Source organism: Scyliorhinus torazame, chromosome 19 (genome assembly GCF_047496885.1).
Source record: "Scyliorhinus torazame isolate Kashiwa2021f chromosome 19, sScyTor2.1, whole genome shotgun sequence".
In the NCBI taxonomy this organism is placed as follows: Eukaryota; Metazoa; Chordata; class Chondrichthyes; order Carcharhiniformes; family Scyliorhinidae; genus Scyliorhinus; species Scyliorhinus torazame.
This window is the reverse complement of record NC_092725.1, coordinates 1,214,755-1,232,259: the sequence shown is the minus strand read 5'-3', so window position 1 is coordinate 1,232,259 and position 17,505 is coordinate 1,214,755.

Sequence of the window (17,505 nt, the reverse complement as noted above, 5' to 3'; positions counted from 1 at the left end):
TTCGTCTCGTTTCACTCTCTTTCACCCTCCTTCAACTCGTTTCGCTCTCTTTCACCCTCCTTCGTCTCGTTTCACTCTCTTTATCCCTCCTTCGTCTCGTTTCACTCTCTTTCACCCTACTTCGTGTCGTTTCAATCTCTTTCACCCTCCTTCGTCTCGTTTCACTTTCTTTCACCCTCCTTCGTGTCGTTTTGCTTTCTTTCACCCTCCTTCGTGTCGTTTTCCTCTCTTTCTCCCTCCTTGGTCTCATTTCACTCTCTTTCACCCTCCTTTGTCTCATTTCACTGTCTTTCACCCTCCTTTGTCTCGCTTCACTCTCTTTCACCCTCCTTCATCTCGTTTCACACTCTATCACCCTCCTTCGACTCGTTTCACTCTCTTTCACCTTCCTTCGTCTCGTTTCACCCTCTTTCACCCTCCTTCGTCTCGTTTCACTCTCATTAACCCTCCTTCGTCTCGTTTCACCCTCTTTAACCCTCCTTCATCTCGTTTCACACTCTTTAGCCCTCCTTCGACTCGTTTAACTCTCTATAACTCTCCTTTGTCTCGTTTCATTCTCTTTACCCCTCCTTGTATTCGTTTCGCTCTCTTTAACCCTCCTTCGTCTCGTTTCACTCTCTTTTGCCCACCTTCCTCTCGTTTCACTCTCTTTAACTCTACATCATCTCGTTTCACTCTCTTTAACCCTCCTTTGACTCGTTTCACTCTCTTTAACCCTCCCTCGTCTCATTTCACCCTCTTTAACCCTCCTTCATCTCGTTTCACTCTCTTTAACCCTTCTTCGTCTCGTTTCACTCTCTTTAACTCCACTTCATCTCGTTTCACTCTCTTTAACTCGCCTTCGTCTCGTCTCAGCCTCCTTCGTCTCGATTCACCCTCTTTAACCCTCCTTCGTCTCGTTTCGTCCTCTTTCACCCTCCTTTGTCTTGCTTCACTCTGTTTCACACTCCTTCATCTCGTTTCACACTCTATCACCCGCCTTTGACTCGTTTCATTCTCCTTCACCCTCCTTCGTCTCGTTTCACTCTCTTTAACCCTCCCTCGTCTCATTTCACCCTCTTTAACCCTCCTTCATCTCGTTTCACTCTCTTTACCCCTCCATCATCTCGTTTCACTCTCTTTAACTCCACTTCATCTAGTTTCACTCTCTTTAACTCTCCTTCGTCTCGTCTCACCCTCCTTCGTCTCGATTCACCCTCTTTAACCCTCCTTCGTCTCGTTTCGTCCTCTTTAACCTTCCTTTGTCTCGTTTCACCCTCTTTAACCCTCCTTCGTCTCGTTTCAACCTCTTTACCCCTCCTTCGCCTCGTTTCACTCTGTTTAACCCTCCTTCGTCGCGTTTCACTGCTTAACCCTCTTTCATATCGTTTCACAATCTTTTACCCTCCTTCCTCTCGTTTCACTCTCGTTAACCCTCCCTCGTCTCATTTCACCCTCTTTAACCCTCCTTCATCTCGTTTCACTCTCGTTAACCCTCCTTCGTCTCGATTCACCCTCTTTAACCCTCCTTCGTCTCGTTTTGTCCTCTTTAACCTTCCTTCGTCTCGTTTCACCCTCTTTAACCCTCCTTCGTCTCATTTCACTCTCTTTAACCCTCCTTCGTCTCGTTTCACTCTCTTTCACCCTCCTTCGTCTCGTTTCGCTCTCTTTAACCCTCCTTCGTCTCGTTTCACTCTCTTTAACCCCACTTCATCTCGTTTCACTCTCTTTAACTCTCCTTCGTCTCGTCTCACCCTCCTTCGTCTCGATTCACCCTCTTTAACCCTCCTTCGTCTCGTTTTGTCCTCTTTAACCTTCCTTCGTCTCGTTTCACCCTCTTTATCCCTCCTTCGTCTCGTTTCAACCTCTTTAACCCTCCTTCGCCTCGTTTCATTCTGTTTAACCCTCCTTCGTCTCGTTTCACTGCTTAACCCTCTTTCATATCGTTTCACACTCTTTAACCCTCCTTCGTCCATTTCGCCCTCTTTAACCCTCCTTCGTCTCGTTTCGCCCTCTTTAACCCTCCTTCGTCTCGTTTCACCCTCTTTAACCCTCCTTCATCTGGTTTTGCTCTCTATCACCCTCCTTCGTCTCGTTTCGTTTTCTTTCACCCTACTTTGTCTCATTTCGCTCTCTTTCACTCCCCTTCGTCTCGTTTCGCTCCCTTTCACCCTCCTTCAGCTCGTTTCGCTCTCTTTCACCCTCCTTCGTCCCGTGTCGCTCTCTTTCACCCTCCTTCATCTCATTTCGCTCTCTTTCACCCACTTTCATTTCAGTTCACTCTCTTTCACACTCATTCGTCTCGTATCGCTCTCTTTCAACCTCTTTCATCTCGTTTCACTCTCTTTCACCCTCCTTCAACTCGTTTCGCTCTCTTTCACCCTCCTTCGTCTCGTTTAACTCTCTTTATCCCTCCTTCGTCTCGTTTCACTCTCTTTCACCCTCCTTCGTCTCGTTTCACTTTCTTTCACCCTCCTTCGTGTCGTTTTGCTTTCTTTCACCCTCCTTCGTGTCGTTTTGCCCTCTTTCTCCCTCCTTGGTCTCATTTCACTCTCTTTCACCCTCCTTTGTCTCGTTTCACTCTCTTTCACCCTCCTTTGTCTCGCTTCACTCTCTTTCATCCTCCTTCATCTCGTTTCACTCTCTTTCACCCTCCTTCGTGTCGTTTCAATCCCTTTCGCCCTCCTTCGTCTCGTTTCACCCTCTATCACCCTGCTTCGACTCGTTTCACCCTCTATCACCCTCCTTCGTCTCGTTTCACCCTCTATCACCCTCCTTCGTCTCGTTTCGTTCCCTTTCACCGTCCTTCGTCTCGTTTCGATCTCTTTCACCCACCTTCGTCTCGGTTCGCTCTCTTTCACACTCCTTCGTCTTGTTTCGCTCTCTTTCAACTTCCTTCATCTCGTTTCGCTCCCTTTCACCCTCCTTCAGCTCGTTTCGCTCTCTTTCACCCTCCTTCGTCCCGTGTCGCTCTCTTTCACCCTCTTTCATCTCGTTTTGCTCTCTTTCACCCACTTTCATTTCAGTTCTCTCTCTTTCACACGCCTTCGCCTCGTTTCGCTCTCTTTCACCCTCCTTCGTCTCGTCTTGCTCTCTTTCACACTCTTTCGTCTCGTATCGCTCTCTTTCAACCTCTTTCGTCTCGTTTCACTCTCTTTCACCCTCCTTCAACTCGTTTCGCTCTCTTTCACCCTCCTTCGTCTCGTCTTGCTCTCTTTCACACTCTTTCGTCTCGTATCGCTCTCTTTCAACCTCTTTCGTCTCGTTTCACTCTCTTTCACCCTCCTTCAACTCGTTTCGCTCTCTTTCACCCTCCTTCGTCTCGTTTCACTCTCTTTATCCCTCCTTCGTCTCGTTTCACTCTCTTTCACCCTACTTCGTGTCGTTTCAATCTCTTTCACCCTCCTTCGTCTCGTTTCACTTTCTTTCACCCTCCTTCGTGTCGTTTTGCTTTCTTTCACCCTCCTTCGTGTCGTTTTGCTCTCTTTCTCCCTCCTTGGTCTCATTTCACTCTCTTTCACCCTCCTTTGTCTCGTTTCACTGTCTTTCACCCTCCTTTGTCTCGCTTCACTCTCTTTCACCCTCCTTCATCTCGTTTCACACTCTATCACCCTCCTTCGACTCGTTTCACTCTCTTTCACCTTCCTTCGTCTCGTTTCACCCTCTTTCACCCTCCTTCGTCTCGTTTCACTCTCATTAACCCTCCTTCGTCTCGTTTCACCCTCATTAACCCTCCTTCATCTCGTTTCACACTCTTTAGCCCTCCTTCGTCTCGTTTAACTCTCTATAACTCTCCTTTGTCTCGTTTCATTCTCTTTACCCCTCCTTGTATTCGTTTCGCTCTCTTTAACCCTCCTTCGTCTCGTTTCACTCTCTTTTGCCCACCTTCCTCTCGTTTCACTCTCTTTAACTCTACATCATCTCGTTTCACTCTCTTTAACCCTCCTTTGACTCGTTTCACTCTCTTTAACCCTCCCTCGTCTCATTTCACCCTCTTTAACCCTCCTTCATCTCGTTTCACTCTCTTTAACCCTTCTTCGTCTCGTTTCACTCTCTTTAACCCCATTTCATCTCGTTTCACTCTCTTTAACTCGCCTTCGTCTCGTCTCAGCCTCCTTCGTCTCGATTCACCCTCTTTAACCCTCCTTCGTCTCGTTTCGTCCTCTTTCACCCTCCTTTGTCTTGCTTCACTCTGTTTCACACTCCTTCATCTCGTTTCACACTCTATCACCCGCCTTTGACTCGTTTCATTCTCCTTCACCCTCCTTCGTCTCGTTTCACTCTCTTTAACCCTCCCTCGTCTCATTTCACCCTCTTTAACCCTCCTTCATCTCGTTTCACTCTCTTTACCCCTCCATCATCTCGTTTCACTCTCTTTAACTCCACTTCATCTCGTTTCACTCTCTTTAACTCTCCTTCGTCTCGTCTCACCCTCCTTCGTCTCGATTCACCCTCTTTAACCCTCCTTCGTCTCGTTTCGTCCTCTTTAACCTTCCTTTGTCTCGTTTCACCCTCTTTAACCCTCCTTCGTCTCGTTTCAACCTCTTTACCCCTCCTTCGCCTCGTTTCACTCTGTTTAACCCTCCTTCGTCTCGTTTCACTGCTTAACCCTCTTTCATATCGTTTCACACTCTTTAACCCTCCTTCGTCCATTTCGCCCTCTTTAACCCTCCTTCGTCTCGTTTCGCCCTCTTTAACCCTCCTTCGTCTCGTTTCACCCTCTTTAACCCTCCTTCATCTGGTTTTGTTCTCTATCACCCTCCTTCGTCTCGTTTCGTTTTCTTTCACCCTACTTTGTCTCATTTCGCTCTCTTTCACTCCTCTTCGTCTCGTTTCGTTCCCTTTCACCGTCCTTCGTCTCGTTTCGCTCTCTTTCACCTTCCTTCATCTCGTTTCGCTCTCTTTCACCCTCCTTCATCTCGTTTCGCTCTCTTTCACCCTCCTTCGTCCCGTGTCGCTCTCTTTCACCCTCCTTCATCTCGTTTCGCTCTCTTCCACCCACTTTCATTTCAGTTCGCTCTCTTTCACACGCCTTCGCCTCGTTTCGCTCTCTTTCACCCTCCTTCGTCTCGTCTTGCTCTCTTTCACCCTCATTCGTCTCGTATCGCTCTCTTTCAACCTCTTTCGTCTCGTTCCGCTCTCTTTCACCCTCCTTCGTCTCGTTTCACTCTCTTTATCCCTCATTCGTCTCGTTTCACTCTCTTTCAACCTACTTCGTGTCGTTTCAATCTCTTTCACCCTCCTTCGTCTCGTTTCACTTTCTTTCACCCTCCTTCGTGTCGTTTTGCTTTCTTTCACCCTCCTTTGTGTCGTTTTGCTCTCTTTCTCCCTCCTTGGTCTCATTTCACTCTCTTTCACCCTCCTTTGTCTCGTTTCACTCTCTTTCACCCTCCTTTGTCTCGCTTCACTCTCTTTCACCCTCCTTCATCTCGTTTCACACTCAATCACCCTCCTTCGTGTCGTTTCAATCTCTTTCACCCTCCTTCGTCTCGTTTCACTTTCTTTCACCCTCCTTCGTGTCGTTTTGCTTTCTTTCACCCTCCTTTGTGTCGTTTTGCTCTCTTTCTCCCTCCTTGGTCTCATTTCACTCTCTTTCACCCTCCTTTGTCTCGTTTCACTCTCTTTCACCCTCCTTTGTCTCGCTTCACTCTCTTTCACCCTCCTTCATCTCGTTTCACACTCAATCACCCTCCTTCGACTCGTTTCACTCTCTTTCACCTTCCTTCGTCTCGTTTCACTCTCTTTTACCCTCCTTCCTGTCGTTTCACTCTCTTTAACCCTACTTCATCTCGTTTCACTCTCTTTAACACTCCTTCGACTCGTTTCACTCTATTTCACCCTTCTTCGTCTCGTTTCACTCTCTTTCACCCTCAGTTATCTCGTTTCACTCTCTTTAACCCTCCCTCGACTCATTTCATTCCCTTTCACCCTCCTTTGTCTCTTTTCGCTCTCTTTCACCCGCCTTCATTTCATTTCGCTCTCTTTCACCCTCCTTCGCCTCGTTTCGCACTCTTTCACCCTCCTTCATCTCGTCTTGCTCTCTTTCACCCTCATTCGTCTCGTATCGCTCTCTTTCACCCTCCTTCGTCTTGTTTCACTCTCTTTCACCCTCCTTCATCTCGTTTCGCTCTCTTTCACCCTCTTTCATCTCGTTTCACTCTCTTTATCGCTCCTTCGTCTCGTTTCACTCTCTTTCACCCTCCTTCGTGTCGTTTCAATCTCTTTCGCCCTCCTTCATCTCGTTTCACTTTCTTTCAGCCTCCTTCGTGTCGTTTTACTCTCTTTCACCCTCCTTCGTCTCGTTTCACTTTCTTTCACCCTCCTTCGTGTCGTTTTGCTTTCTTTCACCCTCCTTCGTGTCGTTTTGCTCTCTTTCTCCCTCCTTGGTCTCATTTCACTCTCTTTCACCCTCCTTTGTCTCGTTTCACTGTCTTTCACCCTCCTTTGTCTCGCTTCACTCTCTTTCACCCTCCTTCATCTCGTTTCACACTCTATCACCCTCCTTCGACTCGTTTCACTCTCTTTCACCTTCCTTCGTCTCGTTTCACCCTCTTTCACCCTCCTTCGTCTCGTTTCACTCTCATTAACCCTCCTTCGTCTCGTTTCACCCTCTTTAACCCTCCTTCATCTCGTTTCACACTCTTTAGCCCTCCTTCGTCTCGTTTAACTCTCTATAACTCTCCTTTGTCTCGTTTCATTCTCTTTACCCCTCCTTGTATTCGTTTCGCTCTCTTTAACCCTCCTTCGTCTCGTTTCACTCTCTTTTGCCCACCTTCCTCTCGTTTCACTCTCTTTAACTCTACATCATCTCGTTTCACTCTCTTTAACCCTTTCGTCCTCTTTCACCCTCCTTTGTCTTGCTTCACTCTGTTTCACACTCCTTCATCTCGTTTCACACTCTATCACCCGCCTTTGACTCGTTTCATTCTCCTTCACCCTCCTTCGTCTCGTTTCACTCTCTTTAACCCTCCCTCGTCTCATTTCACCCTCTTTAACCCTCCTTCATCTCGTTTCACTCTCTTTACCCCTCCATCATCTCGTTTCACTCTCTTTAACTCCACTTCATCTCGTTTCACTCTCTTTAACTCTCCTTCGTCTCGTCTCACCCTCCTTCGTCTCGATTCACCCTCTTTAACCCTCCTTCGTCTCGTTTCGTCCTCTTTAACCTTCCTTTGTCTCGTTTCACCCTCTTTAACCCTCCTTCGTCTCGTTTCAACCTCTTTACCCCTCCTTCGCCTCGTTTCACTCTGTTTAACCCTCCTTCGTCTCGTTTCACTGCTTAACCCTCTTTCATATCGTTTCACACTCTTTAACCCTCCTTCGTCCATTTCGCCCTCTTTAACCCTCCTTCGTCTCGTTTCGCCCTCTTTAACCCTCCTTCGTCTCGTTTCACCCTCTTTAACCCTCCTTCATCTGGTTTTGTTCTCTATCACCCTCCTTCGTCTCGTTTCGTTTTCTTTCACCCTACTTTGTCTCATTTCGCTCTCTTTCACTCCTCTTCGTCTCGTTTCGTTCCCTTTCACCGTCCTTCGTCTCGTTTCGCTCTCTTTCACCCACCTTCGTCTCGGTTCACTCTCTTTCACCCTCCTTCGTCTTGTTTCGCTCTCTTTCACCTTCCTTCATCTCGTTTTGCTCTCTTTCACCCTCCTTCATCTCGTTTCGCTCTCTTTCACCCTCCTTCGTCCCGTGTCTCTCTCTTTCACCCTCCTTCATCTCGTTTCGCTCTCTTTCACCCACTTTCATTTCAGTTCGCTCTCTTTCACCCTCCTTCGCCTCGTTTCGCACTCTTTCACCCTCCTTCGGCTCGTCTTGCTCTCTTTCACCCTCATTCGTCTCGAATCGCTCTCTTTCAACCTCTTTCGTCTCGTTCCGCTCTCTTTCACCCTCCTTCGTCTCGTTTCACTCTCTTTATCCCTCATTCGTCTCGTTTCACTCTCTTTCAACCTACTTCGTGTCGTTTCATTCTCTTTCACCCTCCTTCGTCTCGTTTCACTTTCTTTCACCCTCCTTCGTCTCGTTTTGCTTTCTTTCACCCTCCTTTGTGTGGTTTTGCTCTCTTTCTCCCTCCTTGGTCTCATTTCACTCTCTTTCACCCTCCTTTGTCTCGTTTCACTCTCTTTCACCCTCCTTTGTCTCGCTTCACTCTCTTTCACCCTCCTTCATCTCGTTTCACACTCTATCACCCTCCTTCGACTCGTTTCACTCTCTTTCACCTTCCTTCGTCTCGTTTCACTCTCTTTTACCCTCCTTGCTCTCGTTTCACTCTCTTTTACCCTCCTTCCTGTCGTTTCACTCTCTTTAACCCTACTTCATCTCGTTTCACTCTCTTTAACCCTCCCTCGACTCATTTCATTCCCTTTCACCCTCCTTTGTCTCTTTTCGCTCTCTTTCACCCGCCTTCATTTCATTTCGCTCTCTTTCACCCTCCTTCGCCTCGTTTCGCACTCTTTCACCCTCCTTCATCTCGTCTTGCTCTCTTTCACCCTCATTCGTCTCGTATCGCTCTCTTTCACCCTCCTTCGTCTTGTTTCACTCTCTTTCACCCTCCTTCATCTCGTTTCGCTCTCTTTCACCCTCTTTCATCTCGTTTCACTCTCTTTATCGCTCCTTCGTCTCGTTTCACTCTCTTTCACCCTCCTTCGTGTCGTTTCAATCTCTTTCGCCCTCCTTCATCTCGTTTCACTTTCTTTCACCCTCCTTCGTGTCGTTTTACTCTCTTTCACCCTCCTTGGTCTCGTTTCACCCTCTTTCACCCTCCTTTGTCTCGTTTCACTCTCTTTCACCCTCCTTTGTCTCGCTTCACTCTCTTTCACACTCCTTCGTCTCGTTTCACCCTCTATCACCCTCCTTCGACTCGTTTCACACTCTTTCACCTTCCTTCGTCTCGTTTCACCATCTTTCACCCACCTTCCTCTCGTTTCACTCTCTTTAACCCTCCTTTGACTCGTTTCACTCTATTTCACCCTCCTTCGTCTCGGTTCACTCTCTTTTACCCTCCTTCCTCTCGTTTCACTCTCGTTAACCCTCCTTCGTCTCGTTTCGCTCTCTTTAACCCTCCTTCCTGTCGTTTCACTCTCTTTAACCCTACTTCATCTCGTTTCACTCTCTCTAACCCTCCTTCGACTCGTTTCACTCTATTTCACCCTCCTTCGTCTCGTTTCACTCTCTTTCACCCTCCCTTAACTCTTTTCTCTCTCTTTAACCCTCCCTCGACTCGTTTCATTCTCCTTCACCCTCCTTCGTCTCGTTTCACTCTCTTTAACCCTCCTTCGTCTCGTTTCACTCTCTTTAACACCACTTCATCTCGTTTCACTCTCTTTAACTCTCCTGCGTCTCGTCTCACCCTCCTTCGTCTCGATTCACCCTCTTTAACTCTCCTTCGTCTCGTTTCTTCCTCTTTAACCCTCCTTCGTCTCGTTTCACCCTCTTTAACCCTCCTTCGTCTCGTTTCAACCTCTTTAACCCTCCTTCGCCTCGTTTCACTCTGTTTAACCCTCCTTCATCTCGTTTCGCTCTCTTTCACCCTCCTTCGTCCCGTGTCGCTCTCTTTCACCCTCCTTCATCTCGTTTCGCTCTCTTTCACCCACTTTCATTTCAGTTCGCTCTCTTTCACACGCCTTCGCCTCGTTTCGCTCTCTTTCACCCTCCTTCGTCTCGTCTTGCTCTCTTTCACCCTCATTCGTCTCGTATCGCTCTCTTTCAACCTCTTTCGTCTCGTTCCGCTCTCTTTCACCCTCCTTCGTCTCGTTTCACTCTCTTTATCCCTCATTCGTCTCGTTTCACTCTCTTTCAACCTACTTCGTGTCGTTTCAATCTCTTTCACCCTCCTTCGTCTCGTTTCACTTTCTTTCACCCTCCTTCGTCTCGTTTTGCTTTCTTTCACCCTCCTTTGTGTCGTTTTGCTCTCTTTCTCCCTCCTTGGTCTCATTTCACTCTCTTTCACCCTCCTTTGTCTCGTTTCACTGTCTTTCACCCTCCTTTGTCTCGCTTCACTCTCTTTCACCCTCCTTCATCTCGTTTCACACTCTATCACCCTCCTTCGACTCGTTTCACTCTCTTTCACCTTCCTTCGTCTCGTTTCACCCTCTTTCACCCTCCTTCGTCTCGTTTCACTCTCATTAACCCTCCTTCGTCTCGTTTCACCCTCATTAACCCTCCTTCATCTCGTTTCACACTCTTTAGCCCTCCTTCGTCTCGTTTAACTCTCTATAACTCTCCTTTGTCTCGTTTCATTCTCTTTACCCCTCCTTGTATTCGTTTCGCTCTCTTTAACCCTCCTTCGTCTCGTTTCACTCTCTTTTGCCCACCTTCCTCTCGTTTCACTCTCTTTAACTCTACATCATCTCGTTTCACTCTCTTTAACCCTCCTTTGACTCGTTTCACTCTCTTTAACCCTCCCTCGTCTCATTTCACCCTCTTTAACCCTCCTTCATCTCGTTTCACTCTCTTTAACCCTTCTTCGTCTCGTTTCACTCTCTTTAACCCCATTTCATCTCGTTTCACTCTCTTTAACTCGCCTTCGTCTCGTCTCAGCCTCCTTCGTCTCGATTCACCCTCTTTAACCCTCCTTCGTCTCGTTTCGTCCTCTTTCACCCTCCTTTGTCTTGCTTCACTCTGTTTCACACTCCTTCATCTCGTTTCACACTCTATCACCCGCCTTTGACTCGTTTCATTCTCCTTCACCCTCCTTCGTCTCGTTTCACTCTCTTTAACCCTCCCTCGTCTCATTTCACCCTCTTTAACCCTCCTTCATCTCGTTTCACTCTCTTTACCCCTCCATCATCTCGTTTCACTCTCTTTAACTCCACTTCATCTCGTTTCACTCTCTTTAACTCTCCTTCGTCTCGTCTCACCCTCCTTCGTCTCGATTCACCCTCTTTAACCCTCCTTCGTCTCGTTTCGTCCTCTTTAACCTTCCTTTGTCTCGTTTCACCCTCTTTAACCCTCCTTCGTCTCGTTTCAACCTCTTTACCCCTCCTTCGCCTCGTTTCACTCTGTTTAACCCTCCTTCGTCTCGTTTCACTGCTTAACCCTCTTTCATATCGTTTCACACTCTTCAACCCTCCTTCGTCCATTTCGCCCTCTTTAACCCTCCTTCGTCTCGTTTCGCCCTCTTTAACCCTCCTTCGTCTCGTTTCACCCTCTTTAACCCTCCTTCATCTGGTTTTGTTCTCTATCACCCTCCTTCGTCTCGTTTCGTTTTCTTTCACCCTACTTTGTCTCATTTCGCTCTCTTTCACTCCTCTTCGTCTCGTTTCGTTCCCTTTCACCGTCCTTCGTCTCGTTTCGCTCTCTTTCACCTTCCTTCATCTCGTTTCGCTCTCTTTCACCCTCCTTCATCTCGTTTCGCTCTCTTTCACCCTCCTTCGTCCCGTGTCGCTCTCTTTCACCCTCCTTCATCTCGTTTCGCTCTCTTTCACCCACTTTCATTTCAGTTCGCTCTCTTTCACACGCCTTCGCCTCGTTTCGCTCTCTTTCACCCTCCTTCGTCTCGTCTTGCTCTCTTTCACCCTCATTCGTCTCGTATCGCTCTCTTTCAACCTCTTTCGTCTCGTTCCGCTCTCTTTCACCCTCCTTCGTCTCGTTTCACTCTCTTTATCCCTCATTCGTCTCGTTTCACTCTCTTTCAACCTACTTCGTGTCGTTTCAATCTCTTTCACCCTCCTTCGTCTCGTTTCACTTTCTTTCACCCTCCTTCGTGTCGTTTTGCTTTCTTTCACCCTCCTTTGTGTCGTTTTGCTCTCTTTCTCCCTCCTTGGTCTCATTTCACTCTCTTTCACCCTCCTTTGTCTCGTTTCACTCTCTTTCACCCTCCTTTGTCTCGCTTCACTCTCTTTCACCCTCCTTCATCTCGTTTCACACTCAATCACCCTCCTTCGACTCGTTTCACTCTCTTTCACCTTCCTTCGTCTCGTTTCACTCTCTTTTACCCTCCTTCCTGTCGTTTCACTCTCTTTAACCCTACTTCATCTCGTTTCACTCTCTTTAACACTCCTTCGACTCGTTTCACTCTATTTCACCCTTCTTCGTCTCGTTTCACTCTCTTTCACCCTCAGTTATCTCGTTTCACTCTCTTTAACCCTCCCTCGACTCATTTCATTCCCTTTCACCCTCCTTTGTCTCTTTTCGCTCTCTTTCACCCGCCTTCATTTCATTTCGCTCTCTTTCACCCTCCTTCGCCTCGTTTCGCACTCTTTCACCCTCCTTCATCTCGTCTTGCTCTCTTTCACCCTCATTCGTCTCGTATCGCTCTCTTTCACCCTCCTTCGTCTTGTTTCACTCTCTTTCACCCTCCTTCATCTCGTTTCGCTCTCTTTCACCCTCTTTCATCTCGTTTCACTCTCTTTATCGCTCCTTCGTCTCGTTTCACTCTCTTTCACCCTCCTTCGTGTCGTTTCAATCTCTTTCGCCCTCCTTCATCTCGTTTCACTTTCTTTCAGCCTCCTTCGTGTCGTTTTACTCTCTTTCACCCTCCTTCGTCTCGTTTCACTTTCTTTCACCCTCCTTCGTGTCGTTTTGCTTTCTTTCACCCTCCTTCGTGTCGTTTTGCTCTCTTTCTCCCTCCTTGGTCTCATTTCACTCTCTTTCACCCTCCTTTGTCTCGTTTCACTGTCTTTCACCCTCCTTTGCCTCGCTTCACTCTCTTTCACCCTCCTTCATCTCGTTTCACACTAGCACCCTCCTTCGACTCGTTTCACTCTCTTTCACCTTCCTTCGTCTCGTTTCACCCTCTTTCACCCTCCTTCGTCTCGTTTCACTCTCATTAACCCTCCTTCGTCTCGTTTCACCCTCTTTAACCCTCCTTCATCTCGTTTCACACTCTTTAGCCCTCCTTCGTCTCGTTTAACTCTCTATAACTCTCCTTTGTCTCGTTTCATTCTCTTTACCCCTCCTTGTATTCGTTTCGCTCTCTTTAACCCTCCTTCGTCTCGTTTCACTCTCTTTTGCCCACCTTCCTCTCGTTTCACTCTCTTTAACTCTACATCATCTCGTTTCACTCTCTTTAACCCTTTCGTCCTCTTTCACCCTCCTTTGTCTTGCTTCACTCTGTTTCACACTCCTTCATCTCGTTTCACACTCTATCACCCGCCTTTGACTCGTTTCATTCTCCTTCACCCTCCTTCGTCTCGTTTCACTCTCTTTAACCCTCCCTCGTCTCATTTCACCCTCTTTAACCCTCCTTCATCTCGTTTCACTCTCTTTACCCCTCCATCATCTCGTTTCACTCTCTTTAACTCCACTTCATCTCGTTTCACTCTCTTTAACTCTCCTTCGTCTCGTCTCACCCTCCTTCGTCTCGATTCACCCTCTTTAACCCTCCTTCGTCTCGTTTCGTCCTCTTTAACCTTCCTTTGTCTCGTTTCACCCTCTTTAACCCTCCTTCGTCTCGTTTCAACCTCTTTACCCCTCCTTCGCCTCGTTTCACTCTGTTTAACCCTCCTTCGTCTCGTTTCACTGCTTAACCCTCTTTCATATCGTTTCACACTCTTTAACCCTCCTTCGTCCATTTCGCCCTCTTTAACCCTCCTTCGTCTCGTTTCGCCCTCTTTAACCCTCCTTCGTCTCGTTTCACCCTCTTTAACCCTCCTTCATCTGGTTTTGTTCTCTATCACCCTCCTTCGTCTCGTTTCGTTTTCTTTCACCCTACTTTGTCTCATTTCGCTCTCTTTCACTCCTCTTCGTCTCGTTTCGTTCCCTTTCACCGTCCTTCGTCTCGTTTCGCTCTCTTTCACCCACCTTCGTCTCGGTTCACTCTCTTTCACCCTCCTTCGTCTTGTTTCGCTCTCTTTCACCTTCCTTCATCTCGTTTTGCTCTCTTTCACCCTCCTTCATCTCGTTTCGCTCTCTTTCACCCTCCTTCGTCCCGTGTCTCTCTCTTTCACCCTCCTTCATCTCGTTTCGCTCTCTTTCACCCACTTTCATTTCAGTTCGCTCTCTTTCACCCTCCTTCGCCTCGTTTCGCACTCTTTCACCCTCCTTCGGCTCGTCTTGCTCTCTTTCACCCTCATTCGTCTCGTATCGCTCTCTTTCAACCTCTTTCGTCTCGTTCCGCTCTCTTTCACCCTCCTTCGTCTCGTTTCACTCTCTTTATCCCTCATTCGTCTCGTTTCACTCTCTTTCAACCTACTTCGTGTCGTTTCATTCTCTTTCACCCTCCTTCGTCTCGTTTCACTTTCTTTCACCCTCCTTCGTCTCGTTTTGCTTTCTTTCACCCTCCTTTGTGTGGTTTTGCTCTCTTTCTCCCTCCTTGGTCTCATTTCACTCTCTTTCACCCTCCTTTGTCTCGTTTCACTCTCTTTCACCCTCCTTTGTCTCGCTTCACTCTCTTTCACCCTCCTTCATCTCGTTTCACACTCTATCACCCTCCTTCGACTCGTTTCACTCTCTTTCACCTTCCTTCGTCTCGTTTCACTCTCTTTTACCCTCCTTGCTCTCGTTTCGCTCTCTTTTACCCTCCTTCCTGTCGTTTCACTCTCTTTAACCCTACTTCATCTCGTTTCACTCTCTTTAACCCTCCCTCGACTCATTTCATTCCCTTTCACCCTCCTTTGTCTCTTTTCGCTCTCTTTCACCCGCCTTCATTTCATTTCGCTCTCTTTCACCCTCCTTGGCCTCGTTTCGCACTCTTTCACCCTACTTCATCTCGTCTTGCTCTCTTTCACCCTCATTCGTCTCGTATCGCTCTCTTTCACCCTCCTTCGTCTTCTTTCACTCTCTTTCACCCTCCTTCATCTCGTTTCGCTCTCTTTCACCCTCTTTCATCTCGTTTCACTCTCTTTATCGCTCCTTCGTCTCGTTTCACTCTCTTTCACCCTCCTTCGTGTCGTTTCAATCTCTTTCGCCCTCCTTCATCTCGTTTCACTTTCTTTCACCCTCCTTCGTGTCGTTTTACTCTCTTTCACCCTCCTTGGTCTCGTTTCACCCTCTTTCACCCTCCTTTGTCTCGTTTCACTCTCTTTCACCCTCCTTTGTCTCGCTTCACTCTCTTTCACACTCCTTCGTCTCGTTTCACCCTCTATCACCCTCCTTCGACTCGTTTCACACTCTTTCACCTTCCTTCGTCTCGTTTCACCATCTTTCACCCACCTTCCTCTCGTTTCACTCTCTTTAACCCTCCTTTGACTCGTTTCACTCTATTTCACCCTCCTTCGTCTCGGTTCACTCTCTTTTACCCTCCTTCCTCTCGTTTCACTCTCGTTAACCCTCCTTCGTCTCGTTTCGCTCTCTTTAACCCTCCTTCCTGTCGTTTCACTCTCTTTAACCCTACTTCATCTCGTTTCACTCTCTCTAACCCTCCTTCGACTCGTTTCACTCTATTTCACCCTCCTTCGTCTCGTTTCACTCTCTTTCACCCTCCCTTAACTCTTTTCTCTCTCTTTAACCCTCCCTCGACTCGTTTCATTCTCCTTCACCCTCCTTCGTCTCGTTTCACTCTCTTTAACCCTCCTTCGTCTCGTTTCACTCTCTTTAACACCACTTCATCTCGTTTCACTCTCTTTAACTCTCCTGCGTCTCGTCTCACCCTCCTTCGTCTCGATTCACCCTCTTTAACTCTCCTTCGTCTCGTTTCTTCCTCTTTAACCCTCCTTCGTCTCGTTTCACCCTCTTTAACCCTCCTTCGTCTCGTTTCAACCTCTTTAACCCTCCTTCGCCTCGTTTCACTCTGTTTAACCCTCCTTCATCTCGTTTCGCTCTCTTTCACCCTCCTTCGTCCCGTGTCGCTCTCTTTCACCCTCCTTCATCTCGTTTCGCTCTCTTTCACCCACTTTCATTTCAGTTCGCTCTCTTTCACACGCCTTCGCCTCGTTTCGCTCTCTTTCACCCTCCTTCGTCTCGTCTTGCTCTCTTTCACCCTCATTCGTCTCGTATCGCTCTCTTTCAACCTCTTTCGTCTCGTTCCGCTCTCTTTCACCCTCCTTCGTCTCGTTTCACTCTCTTTATCCCTCATTCGTCTCGTTTCACTCTCTTTCAACCTACTTCGTGTCGTTTCAATCTCTTTCACCCTCCTTCGTCTCGTTTCACTTTCTTTCACCCTCCTTCGTCTCGTTTTGCTTTCTTTCACCCTCCTTTGTGTCGTTTTGCTCTCTTTCTCCCTCCTTGGTCTCATTTCACTCTCTTTCACCCTCCTTTGTCTCGTTTCACTCTCTTTCACCCTCCTTTGTCTCGCTTCACTCTCTTTCACCCTCCTTCATCTCGTTTCACACTCTATCACCCTCCTTCGACTCGTTTCACTCTCTTTCACCTTCCTTCGTCTCGTTTCACTCTCTTTTACCCTCCTTGCTCTCGTTTCACTCTCTTTTACCCTCCTTCCTGTCGTTTCACTCTCTTTAACCCTACTTCATCTCGTTTCACTCTCTTTAACACTCCTTCGACTCGTTTCACTCTATTTCACCCTTCTTCGTCTCGTTTCACCCTCTTTCACCCTCAGTTATCTCGTTTCACTCTCTTTAACCCTCCCTCGACTCATTTCATTCCCTTTCACCCTCCTTTGTCTCTTTTCGCTCTCTTTCACCCGCCTTCATTTCATTTCGCTCTCTTTCACCCTCCTTCGCCTCGTTTCGCACTCTTTCACCCTCCTTCATCTCGTCTTGCTCTCTTTCACCCTCATTCGTCTCGTATCGCTCTCTTTCACCCTCCTTCGTCTTGTTTCACTCTCTTTCACCTTCCTTCATCTCGTTTCGCTCTCTTTCGCCCTCTTTCATCTCGTTTCACTCTCTTTATCGCTCCTTCGTCTCGTTTCACTCTCTTTCACCCTCCTTCGTGTCGTTTCAATCTCTTTCGCCCTCCTTCATCTCGTTTCACTTTCTTTCACCCTCCTTCGTGTCGTTTTACTCTCTTTCACCCTCCTTGGTCTCGTTTCACCCTCTTTCACCCTCCTTTGTCTCGTTTCACTCTCTTTCACCCTCCTTTGTCTCGCTTCACTCTCTTTCACACTCCTTCGTCTCGTTTCACCCTCTATCACCCTCCTTCGACTCGTTTCACACTCTTTCACCTTCCTTCGTCTCGTTTCACCATCTTTCACCCACCTTCCTCTCGTTTCACTCTCTTTAACCCTCCTTTGACTCGTTTCACTCTATTTCACCCTCCTTCGTCTCGGTTCACTCTCTTTTACCCTCCTTCCTCTCGTTTCACTCTCGTTAACCCTCCTTCGTCTCGTTTCGCTCTCTTTAACCCTCCTTCCTGTCGTTTCACTCTCTTTACCCCTACTTCATCTCGTTTCACTCTCTTTAACCCTCCTTCGACTCGTTTCACTCTATTTCACCCTCCTTCGTCTCGTTTCACTCTCTTTCACCCTCCCTTAACTCTTTTCTCTCTCTTTAACCCTCCCTCGACTCGTTTCATTCTCTTTCACCATCCTTCATCTCGTTTCACTCTCTTTAACCCTCCTTCGTCTCGTTTCACTCTCTTTAACACCACTTCATCTCGTTTCACTCTCTTTAACTCTCCTGCGTCTCGTCTCACCCTCCTTCGTCTCGATTCACCCTCTTTAACTCTCCTTCGTCTCGTTTCTTCCTCTTTAACCCT